Consider the following 18371-nt stretch of genomic DNA (forward strand, 5'->3'; position numbering starts at 1 on the left):
TTGCCCAAAGTACTGGATGCCATCATTGGACTCACACCCCACCACATCTGCTTCCCATACACACTGCAGAAGCAGCAGGAGACAAAACAGGGGTTTTACCTAATTAGTGGCTTCCCACACGTCCTTGGTGCCATCAACTGCACACATGTACGCCTTGTGCCACCTGCTGCAACTGAACACCTCTACAGCAACAGGAAGCACCCACATTCCATCAATGTGCAGGCCATTGTCGATCACTAAGGATTGTTCACCAACATCGTGGCAAAGTATCCTGGTAGTGTCCATGACTCATTCATCTTCCGTCACTCTATCATCAATCAACACTTCCAGGATGGACGATATGGCAATGGACTACTTGTTGGTAAATACAGAAACCTACTTATATACACACTGCACAGCAACGCTCTAGGACACAGAACACATACACCTCGACAGCAACATGTGTACAGGAACACACTGAGGTCGTGACATCACTAGCCATGTTTCATAGGTCTGCAGTGAAGCTGTCACACATCTGAAACGAGTGTACAGTCTGATGTCAAGAAGTCAATGATCACAACGTATGGAGAGGTTTGGCCAATTGTCATCTTGCAATATGTAAGCGGCTCACTGATGTTTGAATTAATCCATTGCATAAGTCTAAAGGTATGGGATGTCCAGGGTACATAGATGCTAACGTGATACCACCACTGTCAAAATGAATCTGTGTATGGAACTATCATCTCACCCCCAGTGAAGACACAGGGACACCTGTATCACAAGTCACAATGCTAGGGAGTGCACACTACTGCCAATACCCAAACATACTGCTGACAACCGGTCAGCAGGCAAACACTTGTTCAGCCAAGGAAACAACCCAATGCAGATGGTACATCCTACAAGCCTAGAAAGGAACACAATAATACAAAAGAAGCACAGACCACACAAAACAACTACTGCCATGCAAGCTGATATCAATGGGTCAAGCTACATCAGCATGATCCCATTCATTTTCTTTTTCAGCTGATCAGTGGTATGGGATCCAGCCATGGATTATGACACCATTTGGCAACCCAAACACTGCAGCAGTGCGTGCCTACAATGAAGCACATAGGAGGACACGCAGCATAGTCGAGAGGACCTTCGGCATCCTCAAGTCGAGATTCAGGTGCCTCGACATCACTGGTGGCTGCCTCCTATATTCCCCAGAACTGGTCTGTAAGATCATTCTTACATGTGCCATCCTGCACAACATTTGCATACGAAGGAACATTCCCCTCTTAGAACCAGAGCCACACATGCCTGAAGAGGAGGAAGAGGAGGATGCTGGCCTGCAACATGAGGGGGAACAACAAAACACAGCTGCTGGAGTGTGTAGGCGCCAACATATTGTGAACAATTTCTTTTAAACCAACTCACCATCACCACTGTATTAACTAATGTAAATAAACACTGATAATAATCACCATATCATGGTCTGGCTAATAATTTTTGCTCACCTTTATCTCTAACTAACTATCAGAATAATAGTGTAGCCTCATGGAGCATTGCTGATATACCGATCATGACACAGAAATTTCCTGAGCAATTGTGATGCGTATCTTACAACAGTCACATATACACACAATGTAAATGACATATATCCTGTATGTTTCACCTTTGAAGGGCATTAGCAACGGACCACACCTATTTCACACATACATGATGGCAACATGGTTCATCGCAGCATATGACACACAACTAAGACACCATCAGTCAGTAAGGGAAAAATGCCTCATACATGACGCAGTGGATGTGCTATTGCATTGGTTACAGGAATGTATGACCAGACCCATCACAGCAGTAAGTACCTATCTTTGCAAGGACTATCTGTGACTAGAGTTCCATAGAAGCAGAACACAGACAGCACAAGTGCCACACCTATGACAAGCATTGCGCACATGACATTCCATGTATATGTCAGCCCATTTCCTAACTCCTGACACACCCATGCCCCTGGTCTCAACCCACCTGTCTGAAGAGGTCCCTGGAATGGTAATATGTGTACCCCGATATTCCCTCCTCTACACACACAGACTAACAATAGTCATCCAGTGTGCTACACCCTTTCCTATGTTATGCCATTGTCACAGTACACCTGACTGCATGGACGTCAGGTCAATTAATACACTGGCTTGTAGTTTCTAAGCCCTGTTATCACCTGTAGATTGCTTCCCGTTTGAAAGGTACTGTTGGCCATTTGAACTCGGATCTCACCTACAGGACTTCTGAGAAACTGATGCAGCACACACCTGTGATCACCTCCATGTACACCACCCATTTCAACATGCACTGCCCATGCAGATGATTGGAACAGCACAGAATTTGCCATTTTGTCAAATACACTGTTATGCATTGCTAGTATTTAAGCCGTGTAACACAGCCCTTGGGTTTATGTGTCACCTTCAAAAACACAGGACAAACACAGTTTTCCTTGTCAACTGTCTTGTTCTTCCTCCGACCATTCTTAGTCACACCACTGAGTATGTACCTTGTGAAATTGCAGAATCCTGATTGACCCTGCATCCTGTCAGCCTGACTGGCACCTGTCTGTGCATTACCCTAAAGGTCCCTTGTGGCTACATATGTACCACACTTACGTTACCAAACCTCACATTCCTCAGGGGGTATTTTGTCAGGTGCTTCTTCATTGCATACCCAAATACATTGTATAGCATCATCTGCTTTTTAATTGTACCATATTAGTAAAATTGTCTTTGAATACCAACATCATGGCCTATCCCTTGTCTGGGTCTCATGTATGCATTAACAACAAGGTGTGACAGTGTACCACGGCCGTATGCAGGGATTGGGTATGGTGCCTCCAGCAGAACCAGCAACCTCTGATAATGTGCATGAAAAGTCCACACATGTTAGGACCCCAACAGTTCACATGCAGAATCACATTGCTCACAACATATTGATGGGCTGTGCGTGGTGAATAGCTGCAAGATTAATCAGCACAGAGGCTATGATGTTCCCAGATGCAGTGGGAACTTTACAGGCCAACCTGTGTACAAATGTTGTAATGACACCTGCCGGAACATGACTCCTGACATATGATCTCACTCAGCACACCAAGGTTGCCCTGTTGACAGTCTCATAACACGTCTGCAGTGACAGGGTGGGACCATCCCCATGTAGGTTCTCATGTCCTCATTGACTTTACTCACATTGATCTCCGATGGTTACTCAGTAGATACAGGAATAGGTGCAACTGACTCATGATGAGACCTGGACGTAACTGTGACAACATACACCCCTAAAAATATACTGGATCAACATTGGACCACAAACATGAACCAGACACCTCTCTGCAATTGACCACTGGAAATATGTGTCCATGTGCTGCCTCGTCTGCTGGTCCACCACTGCCACTGGAGAGTTGTGGCTCAGTCATATGACCACAACTGTGGTGTGATATAACAGTTGGGGGTCACCTTTGGCTGTCTGTGCCAATAACATGGTACCCACTTAGTCTGTACATGTGCCAGATTCATGGTGGGTTCACCAACATGTGCCTAGGAAGCAGTTACCAAATTTCTAGGACATGGGATGGGCAACTTGTGGACCATTGACATGAACAAGAGTCTGCCATCTATCCGGTGCATGCTTTGTCATTTGTGGTGTCTATGTTACCCAAAATCTTGGAAGTGCACACAACAGATGTTGCTACATGTATGACTAGCACATGTCCTCTCTCATTTCCACACTGACTTGCATCTAAGGTTTGGACACATTGACTTCACATTCATACAAGCATATTTTCAATAATGCATCTTGTGTTGCACACACACTGGGTCGACAACTGCATTAGTAGCCAATGCACACACATTGAGCCATAGGCATTGAGGTATTGTACTTATGTGCGTCACCTTGCTATCCTCTCCTGATGCCAAACATGCCCAATTTGTGCAATTCATATACGTAGGCCACACATATGGCCATCTAGTGCGTCAGCCAAGCGTGAGAATCATACAAAGGAAACATGTATGATGTCTCACATGTGCCCATACACTGTCAACATCAAAGTGGGTGCAATCAGCCTACCTCAGTTTTGTCACTAATGTAACATTACATTAAAATGGCAAAATTACCCAAACCCAGTTATTGCCCTGAAATTTTGACGCATACGCGTAAACAATTGACGCTCATGCCCGAAAAACGACGCATTATGCCCTTAAAATTGGTTAACTGTTAAGACTATTTCCAGATATATGGATGCGGCCTAATTTTTACTCCTGTGCGTTGAAAAAATTACGCACATACTGTATGCGTCAAAAGTTATGACGCATAACGAGAAAAACGGCGGCCATTTTTTGAAGGAAGTAATGTAATAGGATATCCTGTTTACAGAATATGTACATTGAGGGTACTTTCACTTTCACTTTGCAGTCTGTGATTCTTCTAGACTGTGTGGTTCTGTTCTGAGTTGTGTCCAGTGAAATTGTGCTTTTGTGTCCTGTGTGCTCCACTGCTTGTTAGTTTGTTATCTAAATTGTGGTTGTATACTGTTTGAGTGTTTATTGTGTACTATTATCCAGTATTGTATTGTCTTTGTTTTTTGTGGGAGTCTGTTGTGGGTAGTGCTAGTTTGGGGATAGTTGGGCTCTTTTAGTTGTTAAGTTTACTTTTTTGTCATTCTACTTTCCCCCTTTTCTCCTTTGTTCTTCTTTATCCCTATTCCCCTTTTTCGGTGCTAAGATGTTGGGTAGGCCACGTCTTGGCAAGATGGGTGAGGAGGAGCTTGGAGGGTTTATATGGCTGGTGTGCCATTTCCTCCCACTGATGATTGAGGCAGGGGGCCGGGTGATACAGGGGTATCACACCGAGGCACATCGAATCCGGTGGGGGAAGGTCCTGCATCACTTGCAGCGCGTGTATCGCAGCCAGAGGAATGACAACCAGCTGAAGCACCGCTGGGCTGACCTCATCTCCAGGGAGCAAGATCTGCTGGACCACCTGGGAATAGTGATTGGTGGCCCTGTTGGTGAGTACAAATCATGTAAATGTGCACGATTAAAAGCTCTGTAGTGACATCAGAGGATTTGTACAATATCTGCCGGCTAAGTTGTTGAGTGTGTGGAATGCTTCGGAAACATACAGGGTCATTGATGAACTATGTGAAGGACCACAATTGCTAGCTGTCAGGAAGCAAGGGCTCTGAAAACTTACTGAATACTTTTGCTTAATGTAATTTGGTGCCGCCTTTGTGCCAGACAGCAACACAAATTAGGGGCCAATCATGTCTATATAGGTCACATTTGCCAGTGAAGTATAGATTTTCCAAAATATTACCAACCTTTGTTGACGCAACAGCTAGACTGACTTTTGAAACACTACATGATGCAGAAAATGAGTGCAGGCTTCACGTCAATTGATGATAGCAATGTGGCCCAGACATATGTCTCGTGTGTGTTTGGTGAGGGTGTAAGGAAAGCGTTCACGGACGTTCTATGAATGTTAGGGATTATTGTGGTCCTTCATCATTTTGGATACATGTCAGATCTGGATTTGGAAACATAGGGAAAAAGTGTAAGGTGCCCTCAGCTAAAATCTTACACTGGTATTTTGTGTTTGGTGTTCCACCTTTCGTTTAGGGATGACAGGCAAAATGTATGCACATGGGTTCATATCTCTATGATTGGTGCAAATCACCATAGCTGGGCCACATCAAATGAAGAAACTGTAACTACATGAGGGCTTACAAATGCCCCTGCCCCTCTGTACATTGTACCTTTGTGTCATAAATTTGTCATGGCCACAATGGCTGTTTGACTGGTAATGCACTCCTCAAGTAAACAGGCTTTGGATGTCTCTCTTGGATGCACATGATGAGACGAATACACGCCATTATTATGTCTGCTCACTAATAAAGGAGCATGTTTGCCACCACATGATAGTTAGGGCCACTGCATGTGTGCAGATATGTGTGTAATTGTCACAGGAGACCCATGCTATGTACATGTTAGCCGTGCTATATCGGATGCAGTATCATCATGTCTGAGTGGCTTTACTTACTTATGTCATCTTACACATAGTTTTTGTCTTTGGAATTGTTGGTCAGTACACAGATTTTTAGCACATTTCTTCCTTCCATGCCATACAGGTGGACCAGCACTCTACCCTGTGGGCGAGGTGGCTTCATTTGAGGACCCCGACAACTCCAGTAAGTGTTGATATGTCTGTTATGTGTTGTGTTTGCTGGTGATGTGTGATGGACTCCTGTGTGTTGAACACATAGCAAGGTGTGATGCGCTGGCCCATCATTTGTCTTGTTCTATGAGTGGGATTTCATTATCTCAGCATTTTGGAGTTTGCCAATGCTTATCCTATTGTCTTAACTAGGGATTCTAGGTCATTCCTGTAGGCCCCGCAATGTGAATTGGGGTGAGTCATGTGGATAACAATTGTATCAACAAGAGTCGCACTGGACCTAATCTCAGATTTAGGCGGTCATTCTGACTTTCCCGCTGGGCTGGCGGGCGACCGCCAAAAGGCCGCCCGCCCGCCCAGCGGGAAAGCACCAGCAACGAGGAAGCCGGCTCCGAATGGAGCCGGCGGAGTTGCTGGTGTGCGACGGGTGCAGTTGCACCCGTCGCGATTTTCAGTGTCTGCTAGGCAGACACTGAAAATCAATGTGGGGCCCTGTTTTGGGCCCCACGACACCCGTTCCCGCCAGCCTGGTTCTGGCGGTGAAAACCGCCAGAACCAGGCTGGCGGGAAGGGGGTCGGAATCCCCATGGCGGCGCTGCTTGCAGCGCTGCCGTGGAGGATTCACAGGGGCAGGGGAAAACCGGCGGGAAACCGCTGGTTTCCCTTTTCTGACCGCGGTCAGAATTGCCCTTGATGCACCGCAAACCTGTTGGCGGTGCACCCTCCAACCCCGGCCCTGGCGGTCCATGACCGCCAGGGTTGGAATCACCCCCTTAGTCTGCCTGCCAGACCCACATTCTCCCAGAATGGGGCTGCAAAATGCTTACCCACAGACTTCTGCTTCCCTATTCACTAATGTACTTATGAAACTGTAGGTTAAACTTCCTAGCAGCATGTAGCTCCACATGTAGTGCTACAAGTATGTGGCACTTGAGTGCAATGGCCCAGGTGTGCATGCAAATCATGGCCAGGGGTGTTCTTGCAACTCTGTGTCTGTTGTAAGTCATGCCTTACTGGAAGTATATGATGTGGACAAAGGTCTGCATTTCCAGACATGTGTGGCGCTGGGATTGGTCAAGGGTTTGCTGTCTCCTATTTGTAGATACACCTTACCTGTGGTGTGTGTGTAGAGCCAAACACATGTCCAGCTTTCCTAAGCTTCCTGGGTGTCCATGTTGTTTGAAATTGTTAGTTGTTTCTCCACCCCCCCACCCTCAAACACAGGCATGGGTTTGTGAATAGTGTACCTATGACTGATGATACAAGTATGTTACACAGACATGTAAATCAGTGAATCTTTGGTCAGAACCTAGTATACACACTCAGGTATAGCACGTGAGTACTATACTAGCAAGTCCATTTACAACTTGCAGATCATGAGGCCCTAGATTTCCATCCCGTACACTGACATTTGTAGCCCTGGCATTGGCGGAGGATGTGCTGCATGATTGTTAGCTGACAACTGTCAGAACTCTGATGCCAGATTCATGCAAGTTGTTACCCATCTTGTGGGGTTTGGATGTGCTATGTGTGATACGACCTTTGTAGGCTGGCCTGCCATGTACTTCCTCAGGGACATTCAATGATCTGTATGATGATATGAGCTGTTACAAGTACAGTAGATGTACTGTCTGATTTACTTCTTGTGCCATTTCACACAATGCAGTTCCTAATGTAATTTTTTGCCTTTGTCTTCACAGCTGCTAACATGACACCCATCCAGGTCCGTGAGTTCCAGAGGCGGGCAATGCGTTACCAGCATATCCTGCTGGTAGAGTCGGGATACAGACAGATGGCCCGAAGATACAGGACTGAACGTGCCTCCGGAGCCTGGAGGGCTTTCCCACAGGGTGGCCCTACTTTGCCCACCCCAGCCACCACCAGCATGACCACCACTTGCACCCATGTGGCACCACCCACAGATGTGGGTGCCAACAACGTCTGCAAGTGCTCCAGGCCCTAGCAGTGGACCACCTTCAGGGCAGCCCACAGGCATTGACAATACATGGCCACTCACGTCCTCAGCTGGTACCCAGACCGCCCCAGCTGCAACAATTGACCCTGCTGCTTTTCAGGACATGCAGCGCAAAATGGACCGTGTCCTCTGGAAAATTAGTCACCTGAGTCGGGATGTTCGCCATATGAACAGGCGTGTGCATTCCATTAAGCGGACCCTCCGGAGTGCCAACCTCTAGACTTTGTTAATGGGCATGATTACCTCCCCTCCCTCCTCTTTCCTTGTTCTTATACTTAGTGGGCTTAGGGGGCTTGGTGTTAGGTTAGTATAGGCTGTTAGTTTAGTTAGGGTTAGTGGATGGGGGGTCCTGATTTTTTAATTTTTTTTCTTTTTGAGTGTGTGGGTGGCGGTCTATGTTGGGGTTCTTGTGTGTTTAGAAATATATATATATATATATATATATATATATATATATATATATATATATATATATATATATATATATTTTTTTTTTTTTTTTAACAAGTATGTGTAAAATGCTTGTTGATCAGGCCCTTGGCATAAGTGTACATGAATTTTGTTCTATTACATTTGTGTCCTATGCTATGAAAAAATCCCAACTGAGCTGTAAGATTGGCAGCTATTCCAGAGCTACCTTGCAAAGATTCCACCATTCATTGCAACCACCAATCACAGATACTATGGATCCCAACGTCTTTTTTTCATTACGTATGTTTTCAAAGTCACAAACATTGCTTCCAGATTTGGTATTGGGGAAACTGTTTTATGTCTGACTGCAGTGTGATGTTCAAGGAAACCCTTATTAGCTGAGTGGTCGTAAGCACTCTTGTAGTATCGTGTTCATGACTCACAGACAACATTTGTGACACTGTTCAGCATGATTACTTATTTGGATGTTAACTCAGACACCTTCATTCAAGCAGTTTGTTGACTGTTTGCTTAGATTTGTGGGCACTGTTATATGTGTTAGTATTGCATGGTGGCAACATTTTGCTGCCACTATTTGATGGCTTAAATATCCCTTGAGGAAGCATTATTCTGTCCAACATAGCATGATGGTGTATGGTTTCTCTTTTCATCAGATATTACCCTCGGGAAGAATGGTGCAATCCAGGCCACTGTGCATAGTTATCAGACTACATAATTTCAGGACAGTTGTATTGACAAGCTATGTAATTTGACAGTTGATGTGTCACATTACACAGAGACAAAGTGGTTGTGTAAGTGCTATTTATTGAAAAGTGCTGTAGTGGTATATGTACATTGTCCATGGTTGTGAGTCCATTATAGTGACATCTTCCATTGTGATCCTACACAAGTGGTAAAGTAAAATGCATTTGACATGCTGGGGTGATGTGTCAGACAGTGCAGAGGGTCAGGATTTGCCAATGAGTAAGTGAGAGACAATCACTGGGCAGGCTGACAAGATAAACAATGGTTTGCAGAACAGTCATTGAGTACAGTTGTTGTAAGACTGGCATGTTACAAAGCGCTGGACCTTGGTAATAGTTGGCCATGTGGCAGGGACTAGTGCTTTCAGGTACTTTTCCCTGTGAAGGTTATCTGTTCCATGTCTTCTTCTTCTGTGTGTTGCCTCATCTGTCCTTGGTGGTGGTGGTTGTGAAGGGGCAACACACACCTCAGTGTTAGAAGACCTGGAGTCAGACATCCCGGTTGCTGCTACCTGTGAAGATCTTAAGGACAGTACTGCTGCAAGGAGGATCTGCTGATTCTTAAGAATAGCAGCCAAATCACGATGGTAGGCAGCCAGGTCGGCCCTGAAGGGGTCATGATTGTATTCGTGCATGCAGTGGAAGGTTTGGGGTGAGAGGTGTTGTGGCAGCTCCCTTACTGCAGTGCTGAATTCCTTGACAGTTTGTTGTAGTCGTTGCAGGATGGATGTTAGCGCTTGCATGGCTGCTGCCTGATCTGCAGATGACATCATGAACGAACGCACGCACCCCCTGTAGGCTGGCTGCCATAGTTTGCATCCCCACCCGCACCTCCTTGGCCAGCTCCCGCTGTACTCTGTACACTGTACTCCGGCTACAGTTCTCTCAAAGCTGGTGCCTGTGTCGTCTGAGTCCTCAGCTGTATTGGAGCTGGCAGGTCTTACAATTGGTGTTGTGGGTGGATCCTCTGTGATGGCAGCTTGTTCTGAGCTCCTTCTTGCGACAGAAGGTGGGGTCTGGAGGGTTCCAAGGACATCTTGGAGGGTCTGGTGGCTGATGTTTGTCAGCTCGTCATCCATGTCATCAGGGTATTCCTGGACAGGCATATCCGCAGGAGATCCATCATCCTCTGCAATGAAATAGGGTACAATTAGTGTGTCTGTGTTGTGACATTAGTGATGTGACATGCCTGCCTTGTGATGTTTTCACATTGTGATCTTGTTTCCTGTTCATTGCTCCAGTCTTTTAGATGGGCATTCTCCCAGGCCTATGGCCCACCTATATGTCACATGTATTGTGGTAAGTTATTAGACTTGTCAGCATCATCTCCTACAGTGTTGTTTTAGGCCAAATAGTGAATTGCCACCTTCTTGTCCTACTTAACCCTCCGTCTACATCCATTCTAATGGTGGGGCCTTTCACTCTCTCTGTGGGTGTTCTGATGGCACTAGCAGCACACTTAACAATCTGGACCTGCCCCAGTCTCTGATCTTTCACATCCACTTATATGAAGTTTACATGTACCGTATCCTATGTATAGCATTGTTATGGCACGATATGGATGTTAGCATTGGTAATGTCTACAGCTGATGTTGGGGAATGTGTGGAGATTGGATTGCCCTGATAGTCGTAGCAGTGTCCTATTTCCTCCTCTGACTGTGCAGGTGTATTTCAGTGACCAGTTACATGTGTCCTCCCCCTCAATGCTGTTGCCTGAGCAGTATGATATTTGGGATGTTGCATTGTGACCCAGGCACAGGATGGACCCTGGCATATGCAGTATGGGTGTGTCCTTAGTGCTGTGTAGCTCCTACTGTTGATGACATTGGCTGATGTTTGCAGCAACTATGGGCATTCACAATTGCAAGGACTGGAGCATTTGTCTTGTTTCAGGGGATTGTAAAAGTTGTCATCCTCAACCCAATAATTTAGGTGTGTATGATCCATGGGGACATTACTGCCATTGGCAACTTGAGCTGCACACAGAGCGGAGGTAGTAGTGGCAACTGTTGTCACTGTTACATTCCAGTTGTCAGTATGGCTAGAGGTTGTTAACTGGGCCCTAGTTAATTAGGGGGGATAGTGGCTGATGTGTGATGGGATGTCAGTTTGACGTTGTGCCCTTCCCTCCTGGCGTGGCTTTACCTTTGCTCCATCGTTGGCATGGCAGCATGCCCCCATTTGACTGTTGTTGGTGTAGTGTTATGGTGTGCCCCAGCTTCTCTCTGTACAGGCCATGCCCCCATGCCATACCCATTTACCCATGCCACTCCATGTACATGATGACTTCCATGCATTTTGTGGTCGGTATCCCCCCGCTTACAGTTGACAGTAGTGCATTTTAATTCCCCATGCGACTTACCCTGCATGTGCGTTGTCTCCTTGTAGTCTGCGCTGTCCTGTCCTTGAATCCCTGTGAGGATCTCCTCAGGGATGACAGCTGCGACCATCTCCTCCATGTGGTCCAGGGCCTCTTGGTGTGCTGGACTCCCACCTCCAGTCTGCAGTGCTGGCTTCCTGTTCCTGGACATTTTTTCCTTGGTCCTGCGCTTGCAGTCATGCCAGTGTTTCTTGCACTCGATGACTGTTCTGCGTACTTCTGCCACAAGGTTAATCTTGTCAACAATTTGTTACCATATTGCCTCTCTCCTACTGATTGGCAACTTTGAGGTGACAAACAGTTGGTGCTGGTGTTCAATCACCTCTTTAACCAGAATTTCCTGTTCCTCTCAACTGAAGCGACACTTTCTTTTCTTCTTAAATCTGTCCTGGGTCTTGTGTGGGTCCTCCTGGCTGGTTCCTGGTCTGTTGTCATCTTCCTGGGGTCTGTACAGGCATCTGGGATCCATTTTGGCTCGCCTCTGCTGAAATGGCTGTGTTTGTGGGGAATTTTGACGCTATTGCGTAAATAAACGCCGCATATCCGGTGTGCAGGGTCGTAAATCGACCCACAGTCATTTCTGCCGCGTTAACGTCGTTTTGCTTTACGACTTGACGATACGGTGTGCGTCAAAAAAATTGACTTACACCTGTGGTTTGTGCCACCGTGCGTCAAAGTGTAAATTTGACGCCCGCACAGCGCACCGAAATGGCATTAGCCGGCGGTAATATTTTTGATGCACAACTGCGCCAAAAAGTATAAATATGGGCCTTAGGGCCGTATTTATACTCCGTTTGCGCCGAATTTGCGTCGTTTTTTTCGACGCAAATTCGACGCTAAACTAACGCCAACTAACGCCATATTTATACTATGGCGTTAGAGGCGTCTAGCGCCAAAGTTCCCGGAATGTGCGTCATTTTTTAGCGTGAACCCCTTCCTTGCGTTAATGATATGCAAGGGAGGCGTTCCCGTCTAAAAAATGACTCCCAGGCCTTTACGTGGTATTTATACTCCCGGGCAAAAGAGACGCCCGGGAGTGGGCGTGGCTAAAAACGGCGCATTTGCGCCGCTTTTTAACGCCTGGGTCAGGCATGGCGTTAAGGGACAAGTGGGCTCAAAATGAGCCCAGAGTGCCCTCCCCTGCCCCCAGGGACCCCCCCTGCCACCCTTGCCCACCCCAGGAGGACACCCAAGGACGGAGGGACCCATCCCATGGACATTAAGGTAAGTTCAGGTAAGTATTTTTATTTTTATTTTTTGTGGCATAGGGGGGCCTGATTTGTGCCCCCCTACATGCCACTATGCCCAATGACCATGCCCAGGGGGCAGAAGTCCCCTGGGCATGGCCATTGGGCAAGGGGGCATGACTCCTATCTTTACAATGATAGGAGTCATGTTGATGGGGGATGGGCGTCGTTAAAAAATGGCGCAAGTCGGGTTAAGACGATTTTTTCGACGTAACCTGACTTGCCCCATTTTAAGACGCCCATGCGCCATTTTCCCCCTACGCCGGCGCTGCCTGGTGTACGTTGTTTTTCTCGCGCACACCAGGCAGCGCCGGTCTGCTTGCGCCGGCTAACGCCATTCAATAAATACGGCGCCCGCATGGCGCTTCAGAATGGCGTTAGCCGGCGCAAAACTTTTTGACGCTAAACTGCGTTAGCGCAGTTTAGCGTCAAAAAGTATAAATATGGGCCTTAGTGTATTAAAACTTGCAGGGCTACAAATGTGGTATTGTTGTCTGAAGACTTTTGTGCATAACACCCTGATGCCAGGCTGCTATTTTATAAAACGTACAACTATACATTGCTAGCACAAAGGAGACGGCAAGGAAGGGTCTTAAAGGCACTCACAGGACTAACAGTAACCACACCAGAACAGTTGTCGTGGTTGTGGTGAGTGTTGTAATTATGGCCGGCGATGGAGACACTATAGGTAGTATTGCTGGCATATCCCTTAACGAATGTGTGACTAAGGGGTGTACCTACCACCCACTAGACCACAAAGCACTAACAGCCCAGAATCAGGGTTTCTATTTCATGCCGAACAAGGAGGTAGGAAATTCCTTTTCCTACATGTTTATGTGTACCCTAGTTCATTTTAGAAATAGGGATCCCCTACCTGGCTGTCGATTCACCAAAATGCCAGGGGTAGCGATAGTGACATCATACACCCTTTGACCTTAATCATGTCACAGGAAGTGATGTCACTTGACCTCAACCCTCATGACATCACAATATATGCACTTACTCTCACCCTGCCTCACTCAATTGCTCACTGTTACTCCCGCTCACCAATACTTTCTCACTCACTTTCAGACACACTGTTCCACATACTAACATACATTCTCACACATACTCACGCTCTATCACCCAAATTCTCTCTCACACCCATGCACTCACATAACATAAGCTGAAAAGTATCTTAATTTACCTACATAAGATGGCAGTGAAGGTTCTGTTCCAGAACCTTCTGCTCCACTTTTGTTGTTACATTAATAGTGAAAGATAGATTATTATTCACTATTATTGTAATAAAAAAATAGCAGAAAAGGAAAGTGGAGCATGATGCTGGTAATGTGAGCCACAATTGTGTGTTGGCACAAATTGTTCCACCCCTGGGCCAGGCGTTGCAAAGGCAGTGCCATGGGTCACAAAGGGCAAGCCAGGGGTCACAGCTGCGACCCCTGGTGATCCCCAAAATGACATCCATGGTCCCCTAGCCCTGACAAATGCCCTGAAGTTGTTTGGCACCAGTGCAGACTTGATCAGGCTTGATCAGGATGAATAGGTTATCAAACCCAAGTATCATCCATCCTTGTTTACTTTTTACAAATACCCTAGGTAACCACTATTAAACAAATTTCCTCAGATTTACCTCAATGAATTTCTATTCGATCCGGATACCTTCTTTACCCAGCAATTTTATGGCAATAATGGAGGCTCTTATTATGCCTTTCTTTTCTTGTTAATTTTAATAGCAGCACCGTCAAGAAACTACAAATCCCATAAGGCGAACAAACAGCAGCCAATGGGAAACAAAACGTAGTCCACAGTGCCCCACCAGTCACCAACTAGCCAATCCCCCAGTAGTTATCTTGTCCATCAACAGCCCTCTTTTCTTGCTGCTCGCGGTCAAAATAAGTACTTTTTCATACCATTGCCAAATAATTTGTTTTTATTATTGTTGGAATATCGTAGTTTAAACATTTTGAGCTTAGCGCTGCTTTCCCTGAGATGCGCTCTCCTTTCTAGTCGGCTTGTAGCCGCATGCTCGTATTACCATTGCACTTCGAATGCGATGTTCTCCTCAACTTGCGGTCGTCATTTTAGATGATGGTTGAGATGGACGTCGGGTTTCCTCGCCTGTTCCTGCTCCTTTCTGGCTTGAAACAGCGTTACTTATAGTTTCTGCTACCGTTTTCCCTCATGTTGGTCATGCAAGGGATCCTCCTTCTTTGTAGTAATTCTCGACTTCCTGGTTTGTAGCAACTCCCTTTTCCCCGACCATAGGCGGAGTTTAGTTTTTCTGTGCTCGCAAGCTGAAAATTAACCCCTTGTTTACTGTTTTTCATTCCCTGGCAGTTTTTCTGATAGTTTTTCACAATGGAGATTGACAGTTCTCCTATTTCTCACAATTTGAATGAGGAGGAAGAGTCCATTAAAGACAATTTGAGTGACTTGATACAATTCTCTGTAGAACAGGCAGTTTCTGCCTCAATGGACAAATTATCTAAAAATCAGTGTTTAACTTAGTACCTAAGAAGGTTTTGGCCCAGTCTGTGGGGGATAGCAAAAAGTGCCCTTTTCCTAAAAAAGTCCCAAAAGTTGTGCTGTTGGTTGGTGATAATTCCTCATATTAGGCAGAGGACATGGCTCCTCACAGGCCTCGCTTAAGGGAGGGGATTACAAATATGAAATTGTCTTTCAAATGTACTAAAAAGTCTAAACATATATATTCCCCTATAATTATTTCACGGGTACTAGACACTGATGACGACATGGGTGATGCAGTCTCGGACGCTGGTAAGTCAGATGATGACAATGGAGACCTATTTGTTTACCCTCCTTCAAAGAAATACAAACTCTCGTCTTCAGATTTTTCCAGAACTGTCACAGTCTCTGACACTCAAGGGGTCCCTATGTTCGACCCAAATTAAATCCATCACCCTCACTCAACTGAATGGTTTCCGGCAGACCATGTTGGAGAATATGTTGCCTCACGTCTGTGCACTCCTCTGGGCAAACAGACTAGGGCACAATTAAGATCTGAATGTTCTCAGCCATCTCTTCAGTCCAAAATTATTGTTACTCTTACTATTGACCCTTCCCTCCTTACCATTTTCATGAAATTTGGCAAAGATCCACGCAAAGGTGTGGATAAGGCATGGTCCACATGCCAAGACAAGCTCTTAGATGTGGTGGGGCCATTAACACGCATTATTGATTTAGCTGAGTCAGCCAGGTTGGAACATACCTCTATTAACCCAGATGAGTTATCCTTATGGGTCCAATGTGCTGTCTGTCTTCTGGGTAATGCTAATGCCCCAATAACGCATGAGCTCAGAAAGGGGCTCCTGCTTAAACTGGATCCTAAGTTGGTAAACGTGGCAGTTTTGGATCCAGGTATCAGGGCAGAAGCCCTTCTGTTTGGAGACTCCTTTATCAAGGAGCTTAGTACATATGTGGCTACTTTCGCATCACTGGATAAGGCACAACAGTCTTTGAAAAACATGTTTTCTAGTCTGGTTTTCTCTAGGGCCTCCAGAGGCAGGAACCGCTTTGCTAGCCGCTCGTACAACGTCCACGGTTCCCGTGGCACATCCCAAATCTCATTCCAGGAGTACAGACCTCAGTTTTACCCGCAGAAAAGTTGTGGATTTCACAGCAGAGGAAATAGAGATTACAGATATACCTCTCAAGGAGGTGAATCGACCTTCTGGCCTTCCTAATGTAGAAGGTTGCCTGTTACATTTTCTTCCAATATGGCATGCGATTACTGCAGATTCATGGGTGTTAAACACTGTTCAGGGTTATGTGATCAAACTCTAATCAGAACCTTTTCAAGCGATGCTTCCCGATCCTCCTCAATTTTCTTCTGAGATGGCAAACCTAATTTCGTCATAGGTCCAAATTCCAGTACAGCAAATAGAATTTCTAGGCTTTCTCGTAGACTCCGTCTCCGTTACTCTACTACAGTTGCCCTCGCCAGAAGTAGTCAATAAAATCTGAAATACTTCATATTTTACGCACTGCCCAGTTTTCTCACTGAACTTTAGCAAGGGTAGTAGGTCTTCTGTCTCCTTCGATTCAAGTCATTTTTCCAGTCTCTCTTCACTATTGGGCTCTTCAAAGACTAAAGATTTGACATCTTCAAAAAGGTCTTGCTTAGTCAGATGTTATTTCCCTAGATCAAGAATCTCGAATTGAGTTACAATGGTGGATAGGCCATTGGATGCTTGGAAAAGCAGAACCATTTTTGCATCAGCCCTGGATCTTCTGTTGGAATTGGATGCAAGTCATTCAGGTTGGGGTGCCCGGTGTGGCCCGGTTTCAACTGGAGGTACATGGTCACTAGAGGAGTCCAAGTTACATATCAATTGTTTAGAGATGCTTGCCAGCTCATTCGCAATCAAAGACCTGGCAAAAGACAGAGTTTGTTGTTCTATCCTTCTCAGGATGGACAACATTTCGGCAGGCTGCTACATCAACCATTTGGGAGGCACAAAATCCAAACCTTTAGCGGATCTAGTGAAGAGTTTCTGGGATTTTTGCCTCCAAAACAGAATCTTTGTACATGCAGAGTATTTACTGGGTGATCTAAACTCAGTGGCGGATTGGCACTCTCGCCATTTTCAAGACTCAAGCGATTCGAAGCTCCATCCCGACATATTCAGTTCTATTCATCGTAAATGGGGCCCTTTCCAGATAGATCTTTTTGCTTCTTGTCTCAATGCACAACTTCCCCAATTCTTCAGTTGGGGAAGAATCCAGATCCAAATCCCTTAGCCTTGGAATCCGATGCTTTTTCTTAGGATAGGTCAACCTCTCTCAATTATGCTTTCCCTTCGTTCATCATGATCAGCAGATTACTAGCCCAGGTAAGACGCCACAGAGCAGTACTGGTTCTCGTAGCCCACTTCTGGCAATCTCAGGTGTGGTTCCCTACTCTTCTGGAACTCTCAACAGAATCCTCATTCCTTCTTCCTTCATTCCCACATCTACTTTCGAATCATCAAGGTCTTCTCCACAGCTTGATCAAAGAAAATCTTCTTACTCTCTCAGCTTGTAAAATCTCAGGGATTCCCATTCAATCCCGCTTATTTAGACAGAAGCTTCAAACTTCATTAACCAATCATGGGCTCCAGGAACTAAGAAGGTATACAGATCAGCATGGTCCTTATGGGATAGCTGGTGCATGGGAAAACATATTGATTTCTTTTCAGCAGATGTAACCTCTATAGTTAATTTCCTGGCCACAGAAGCTAGTAAAGGTAAAACTTATTGCACCATCGACTTATATAGATCAGCCATCTCCTCCTCGGAAAACCAGTGGGAGAACACCCTTTAGTCAGCCGTCTATTAAAGGGAGTGAAATTTTGTAATTCTCCTTTACCAAAGTATAATTCTGTATGGGATGTTATGTTGTTCTGAACATATTTTTATTG

The sequence above is a fragment of the Pleurodeles waltl genome, chromosome 7, assembly GCF_031143425.1.
Source record: "Pleurodeles waltl isolate 20211129_DDA chromosome 7, aPleWal1.hap1.20221129, whole genome shotgun sequence".
Taxonomy (NCBI): Eukaryota; Metazoa; Chordata; class Amphibia; order Caudata; family Salamandridae; genus Pleurodeles; species Pleurodeles waltl.